The 8,050-nt window shown below is 43.5% G+C and overlaps 1 non-coding gene across 1 annotated transcript; it reads right to left on the reverse strand.

Moving 5' to 3' along the window:
* Positions 1-6,076: 6,076 nt before the first annotated feature.
* Positions 6,077-6,258, reverse strand: LOC136401760 (U2 spliceosomal RNA). The gene has a single exon (XR_010750754.1). It is a non-coding gene; the product is annotated as a U2 spliceosomal RNA (small nuclear RNA).
* Between the last annotated feature and the right edge of the window lie 1,792 nt (positions 6,259-8,050).

An 8,050-nucleotide genomic window follows, 5' to 3' on the forward strand; every position in this document is an offset into this window, starting at 1 on the left:
TTTAAGGTCTATAATGGCTAAGGAAGTAACAGAACAGGCAAATAAGGCCCAAAAGAAGTCAGGAAATACCAGCTTTTGGCATATGCACTTAAAGGCTCCAGCGCCCTAAAGGACTTCATAGAATTCTATCAGGGCCCTGCTCCAGAGTGGAAAGAAGGCCATTGAACTGAAGCCTGTGAGGCTTCTCAACTCCACCAAGGGACACATCTCTGCTGTGGAAAGAAGGACACGAGAAGGTAAGCTGCCCCCTTGCTCCATGGAAGGAGGGTTCAGTCTCTTCTAGCCCTGCTCCAGCTACCTGTGACCTGACCTTGCCCAGCATGCTTGGAATTGCCACTGAAGGCCCAAGGATATTGTTCACGAGCCTAAGGTATTTCTTCCAAGTAGCAGATAAACTGATCTCATTTTTTGTAAACACACGGGCCATGTATTATACATTGCCTGAATATTTGTTTTATTTATCCCTGGAAGATCTCTACTGTGGATATTGACAGTCTGATTTTGTTGCTTTAATCCTCTTGTCTCAATGCCCCATTCCTATTGTAGGCTGGGACCTACTGCTAATTCCAGCTAGAAGCAGTGGTCACTAGGACTTAAACTCTCACTGCAAAATGTAAAAATATAACTATCCTTTCCCTAAGTACTTGCAGGATTTACAGGTTACTCAGAAAAGTGTTCAAAGCTTGTCTAAGAGGTGCTTACAGCAGTACATCACCCAAGGACTGACTTTCATGTGGACAGGTCCACACACTGTCATCCTGACAACTCCCACTGCAGCTAAACTAGAAAAACGGCATGACACCTATATATGTCTCCCTACTAATTGGACAGAAACCTGTACCCTAATCTATCTCACCCCAAATATCAACCTAATCCCACCCCATGAGCCTCTTGCAATTCCTAGTACACTACCCATCAATCTAAGGACTGAACCAACTGTATAGGTAATTCCTCTCCTTGTTGCTTTAGGAATCTTTACATAAGTAGTTCTAGTAGCAGGGGGACTGGCCACTTCCCTGTCTTATTCCTACTCTCTCTGTCTCTGAAGCCCAGCGAATTCGTAAACATGAAATTAGTGGTTTCACACAAACTGGGTGTCTTGACTATTGCCTTTCATTGGTCCATACACTCTCCTATTTATTTTTTTAACTTTTGAACCCTGCCTCTTACGTTTGTTCACTATGCAGGCCTTTTCCAATCAGAAATTTTGAAAAATCTACCTAACCGTACACACCAACCCTGAAACCTGCCCTAGTAAAACAGAATAATCTGGAACCCTATAAAAACACCCTACTCTGAACAATGGTGGAAAATCCCCTTATTCTTTTTTTTTTGTATTTTTCTGAAGCTGGAAACGGGGAGAGACAGTCAGACAGACTCCCGCATGCGCCTGACCGGGATCCACCCGGCACGCCCACCAGGGGCGACGCTCTGCCCACCAGGGGGCGATGCTCTGCCCCTCTGGGGCGTCGCTCTGCCGTGACCAGAGCCACTCTAGCGCCTGGGGCAGAGGCCAAGGAGCCATCCCCAGCGCCCGGGCCATCTTTGCTCCAATGGAGCCTTGGCTGCGAGAGGGGAAGAGAGAGACAGAGAGGAAAGAGGGGGGGTGGAGAAGCAAATGGGTGCCTCTCCTATGTGCCCTGGCCGGAATCGAACCCGGGTCCCCTGCACGCCAGGCCAACGCTCTACCGCTGAGCCAACCGGCCAGGGCCGAAAATCCCCTTATTCTTAATGCTACCACCAATTATAGAACAAATCCTAATTTTGTACCTAATTATAATGCTTGTCTTTTTCTTTATCAAGTTCCTGCAGGCTCAAATGAGGGAAATCTCCAGGATTACCTACAATCAAATGCTTTTACAACCCCTACTCCAACTACCCCAGGGGTGGTTCACAAAGAAAGCTCCCAATAGGGATAACAGCAGAAAGTATCTCCAGCAGATGGCTGGTCCAAGACAAACCTCCTTCCTGAACCCCATATTCTCTCCTTCCTCCCACAGCTTTTTCTTTTTATCATACCACAGAGTTGGGAAATGATAGACATATGAATTTACCAGAAATTCCAACTCCCCTTTGGTTGTCCCACCTGGCTGTCTGACCTCACCCTCACTTACTGGACAGTCACCCCTGAGGCAGAAGATTTCCAGAAAGCTGAAATCGTAAAACTGTTAAAGGGAACATACCAGAACTTTTGACTCGGTATCCCCTCAGGCTCTCCCAAACCCTATAAAATTCACCCCTAGTCTGTAACTGATGCCCTTCTCTCAGGAATAGTGCCCAGCATGGGTCCTTTCTTCCTTTCAATAAAGCCTGTTAATCTGGTCTTTCTGGACTCCCATGGATTCCAGCAGATTCCCAGTCAGGGCACACAGGAGAAGCGCTCATCTGTTTCTCTACCCTTCCCTCTCTACTTTCTCTACATCTCTCTCTTCTTGTCCTGAAGCCAAGGTTCCATTGAAGCAAAGTTGTCCCATGCATTGAGGATTGACTGCTCCATGGCCTCTGCCTCAGGCTCCAGCAGCAATGAAACAACAGCCCCTGTTTGGCCCCTGGTTGGCATGCCATGTGGATCCTGGTTGGGTGCATGATGGGGTATAACTGCCACCCCACTTCTAACTTAAGGGGGGAGGAAAACCACATCCAAAGATAGTTGGATCAGGAAGACATAAAAAATCGAAGAGACCTTTGACTTGTAAAGCAATTAAATAACTAATCAAAACTATTGAAATGTAACCTTGACCAAGCAGTGGAAAAGTGGATAGAGAGCTCTGATCTGGAATGCTGAGGACCCAGGTTTGAAACCCTGAGGTCGCTGGCTTGAATGCAGGCTTATCCAGCTAGAGCACAGGGTTGTCACTTTGAGTGTGGAATTATGTCAACATGGCTGGCTTGACTAAAAGTCACTGACTTGAAGCCCAAGATTGCTGGCTTGAAACCAAGGTCTCTGAATTCATCAAGGGATCACGGGCTAAGCCGAACATCCCGAAACAGTGCTATCCTCCCCTGACCTGTGGTGGTGCCGTGGACAAATGAAACACTAAATTCGCCAGTTTGAAACCCTGGGCTTTCCTGGTAAAGGCATACATGGGATTTGATGCTTTTTATTGCCCCACACCACACTCTATAATAAATAACAATTACAGAAAAAAATACAGATAAATAATAAAATTATCCCATGGAAAATTAAAATTCAAAACTTTCCTGTCTCTCTGTTCCTCTTTCTGGTTCTCACTCAAAAATAAAAATAAATAATAAAAACGACGCCAAAGATGAGGCTCCGTGGACAAAGAGCCGAGTGCAGGGAGCAGCCTGGGAGCCATTTTATCCCCCAAGGAAAGCGCCGGACTCTGGTGGGGACACCATGGAGTGCATGACTGCCTGAGGGAACCATAAGTTCCATGACATTCAGACTCTGAATGAAGAAAGGGGGCTATGAAATGAAGGTTTAAACTAGAAAAACGGGACCTCACGGTTCATAGTATGACTTTCGATTCCAGTTCCCCATCCGCAGAAGATGACGCTTGGAGGAAGAAGGGGACGTCCTTGAGGCGGCCCCTGGTGACACTGGGCATGCGCGCCAGAACATCAAGAATGCAGAAGGAACGCGGCATATCATGCGAATGGGGTTGACCAAGAAATGGAGCTTGGGAGGATGGGGCCCAATGAAGCCAGTTATGCGCAATGACTCTATAAAGGGAAACTAAACCAAGGTAGAAGTTGGTGAGATAGATCACAGAGTGTACTTGTGCTTCACTCCCAGAGGTTGTTTTCTAGGATTAGGAATACTATGTCTTTTACAGTTGGATGGGAACCAATTAAGCATTAGAATGAGGGCCCTGGTACATCAGTTGGTTAGGGCATCATCTGATATGCCAAAGTTGGGGGTTCCATTACTGTTCAGGGCATGTATAAGAATCCACCAGTGAATACTATCTTTCTCTATTTGTGTTTCTCTCTCTCTAAAATGAATCAAAATTCTTTAAAAAAATATTAATTGATCAGTTCCACACTTGAAATCAATTACCCTCAAATACCTTTGTGATTAACCTGTTCACATCATACTGCTGAGGAGTATTACTAAGAAGCTAATAAAATTCTTCTGCCAGGGGAATGGGGAAACTGAAACAGATAACTAAACTGACCAAGCAATTTACAGCCAAATACACAAGGTCATCTCCCTGCATATAACATCTAGGCCTCAGCTGCATCTGAGCTCCAGCCAAAAAAAGCAGCAAAACACAGTGGGTATGCCAGGACCAGATGCATTGTCTAATAACACCCTGGCGCTGACTAATCAGGAGAGACCAGGACTCAGATAATACTAACCAAGAAAAGTTGATGAATATTCTATTGAGATCTTCTCCTAACTCAGTCTTTAAAAACTCTCAAAACAAAAGGCTGAGAGCATGCTCTTTCTTCTACTAGCACACTCCTTTCCCCCCACAGGCTTGCTTCTTCGAACCCAGTGGTAGTCAATCTGGTCCCTACCACCCACTAGTGGGCATTCTGGCTTTCATGGTGGGTGGTAGCAGAGCAACCAAAGTATAAATAAAAAGATAGATTTAACAATAGTAAGTTGTTTTATAAAGATTTATTCTGCCAAATTTAGCGATAATCCGATATAAAATACTTGGTAACTAATTATTATTATATGCTTTAACTTGCTGTAACTCTGCTTTATAAATTTTATAAAGTAAAGTTACTTCCCTACTTTATAAATTACCATTACTGTAGAACTGGTGGGTGGTTAAAAAATTTTACTACTAATAGAGATACAAAAGTGGGCGGTAGGTATAAAAAGGTTGACTACCCCTGTAAACTATAAGGGTTCCCAAGGGACTTGCAGCCAGAAGAGCAATGGGCAGCGGCAGCTCGTCCACAGCTAATTGCCCAAACCGCTCTCCAAGGTCCCCTTTTTGCTACTGTTCCAGTGCAGGGTCATTTCTTTCCCATAAATTTTGCAGAGAGCCAAGGCAGCCTGGCCTAGGCTCTTGCCTGTATCTTCTATTCTAGGCTGGAGAAAAAACAGCTCTGTTAGGCTTGGTCGCTTGCACTTTGTATTAATGTGTGAGCACATGGCAGAGCCACATGTGCATAGACTATGTAAGGCTACAGGTGCTTGGACTCAGGGCAGTGTTTGACGGATTGCGGATTGCTTGCCCACAACTCTGAGGGGATTTTTTGGTGTTTGTTTGCCCGCTGCCATGAGAACCGCTTTTTTCCTTTGTGTTTGCCACCATTGCAAGAATGTACTAATTGTAATAGCCCAATGCTTTATGGATCTGCAGTTCCACTACTGTCTGCTTGGTACCAATGTGAACCTACCTGGCCTCAGTCACCAAAGGTCACTGGCTTGAAGCCCAAGGTCACTGGCTAGATTAAGGGGTCCTTCGTTCTGCTGGAACCTCCACTCAAGACACATATGAGAAAGCAATCAATGAACATTTTAGGTGCCGCAACGAAGAATAATGCTTCTTATCTCTTTCCCTTCTTTTTTTTTTTTTTTTTTTTTTTTTTTTTTTTTTTACAGAGACAGAAAGTGACTCAGAGAGAGGGATAGACAGGAACAGACAGACAGGAATGGAAAGAGATGAGAAGCATCAGTCATTAGTTTTTTATTGCGCGTTGCAACACCTTAGTTGTTTATGGATTGCTTTCTCATACGTGCCTTGACCGCGGGCCTTCAGCAGACCGAGTAACCCCTTGCTGGAGCCAGCGACCTTGGGTTCAAGCTGGTGAGCTTTTCGCTCAAACCAGATGAGCCCGTGCTCAAGCTGGCAACCTCGAGGTCTCGAACCTGGGTCCTCTGCATCCCAGTCCGACGCTCTATTCACTGTGCCACCGCCTGGTCAGGCTCTCTTTCCCTTCTTGTTTATCTATCCCTTCCTGTCTCTCTCTCTGTTTCTGTCTCAAAAAAAAAAATCACATGGACTCATGTTGTAAATCTCTTTCTACACTAATTCAAGGCCAGAACTGACCTGAAGGGCTAGTTCTTCTTTCTGATAACAATTTATTAGGTCAATATATCGCAGTATAACATAATACTTAATTTATTATGTGTTCTTTTGTTCATTTTTCCCCCTTCCCAATTCCTGGAAATATTGCAATACCAGGTAAGAGCATGAAGGTGATGGATCAAGCTTTTTTCTCATTTATTAATTTCAAAAAAGCATTTACTATATTGTCCTTTAATAGAGGACTTATCAGATATTAAACTAGAGGAACAGCTACCACACTTGATCTTAGCCAAAAACTGATTATATATGTTCCTTTGGAGTAATGAGAAAGTTTATCTTCATTTTTAAATTGTAGATTTTAATGTAGGAGGCTGAGCCAGAAAGATTTGCATTGGATTCGGGCAGATGGTAGAACTGTGGAGCTGGAAAAATTTGGGTCATTCTTATTTAATAAAGTCTTGCAAAGAAGGATGAATAGATAGGCACAGGATAACTTATCAGGGCAGCAGGTAAACAAACAGCAACATGGCCCCTCACACTGGTGGACAAGGAATCCTCAAAACATCCCTGATGGACAGTACCTGTAGCCTTATGTAGACTACACACACGAGGCTCCACAGTGTACTCACGCACTAATCAATAACAGGGTAAGTGAGAAAGCCTAACACTGCTGTTTCCCTACGAGTATTTTTTAGCTCTATTTTTGTTTTCTCTTTAAAAATTTTTAAACATTAATTTTAAAGTTATAGAAAGAGAGAAAAACCATTGATTTGCTGTTCTACTTATTTATGCATTCACTGGTTGATTCTTCTGTGTGTCCTGACTGAGGATCAGAGCCACAACGTAGGAGTATGGTGACCATGTTCAAACTAACTGAGTTATCTAGACAGGGCTTTTTGCTTTCTGTTACTTTTTCATTTCCTATTTTTTGATTTATTGATGTGAGAAAGAGTGACGGTCTATTTTTGATCAAGAATGAACCAGCTACTTCCATGCTTTGGGAAAATACTGTAACCAACTGAACTATTTGGCCAGGGCTCTTTTTTATTCCTGAATATTCTTTCTGTTGTGGATGACAACGCTTGTAAAATTTATAGTCTCAGGAAAATAAAAGAAATAATATTCACTTATAAAGAATTAATTTAGTAATATAACTAAAGGCGTTTTGTAGGGAAATATACTCCCTGTAACATGAGCCCTGAAGAAAGTAAACTAAATGCTAAAATATCCAATAACTTAATTTCTACTCTCAGTAACTTTTATAGAAGTACTTGTTAGTTAACATATACTATTGTTGTAAGGTATCAAAAGTTACAGAATTAATATTAATATTTTAGGAAGTTTAAAGAACATTTTATTAATTTGGGCTAGGTGTAGAAAGATTTTTGTAAATAGGATTTCTATGCTTGTGTGATTAGCATAATACCAGTTGGCCAATAACATTGTATTGTAAATGCAGAGGGGAAGGTGATTTGAATTCTCTGATCTTCCCCTACACCTGTAAGGAAATAGGTGAATAGCTAGCCAAGTGCAGGAAGAGAAAGAGTAAATTAAACCTTTTATTATATTAATGGGCCATTTATAGGCATTTGTCCCCATGGAAACTATCTCTCCCCTCCTGAAAGCATGTAGTTAATGTATGTACCTCTGCACAAAAGAATAGCAAATGAACACTAGAAAATATAAAAAATGTCTTTTAATATGTAAAGTAACATTTTTACCATTGTGTTACCTTGTTTTAATTTTTTTTTTTCTTTTTGCATTTTTCTGAAGCTGGAAACAGGGAGAGACAGTCAGACAGACTCCCGCATGCGCCCGACCGGGATCCACCCGGCACGCCCACCATGGGGCGATGCTCTGCCCACCAGGGGGCGATGCTCTGCCCATCCTGGGCGTCGCCATGTTGCGACCCTCCTGGGCGTCGCCATGTTGCGACCAGAGCCACTCTAGCGCCTGGGGCAGAGGCCACAGAGCCATCCCCAGCGCCCGGGCCATCTGTGCTCCAATGGAGCCCTGGCTGCGGGAGGGGAAGAGAGAGACAGAGAGGAAGGCGCAGCGGAGGGGTGGAGAAGCAAATGGGCGCTTCTCCTATG

Source organism: Saccopteryx leptura, chromosome 3, assembly GCF_036850995.1.
Source record: "Saccopteryx leptura isolate mSacLep1 chromosome 3, mSacLep1_pri_phased_curated, whole genome shotgun sequence".
Lineage (NCBI taxonomy): Eukaryota > Metazoa > Chordata > Mammalia > Chiroptera > Emballonuridae > Saccopteryx > Saccopteryx leptura.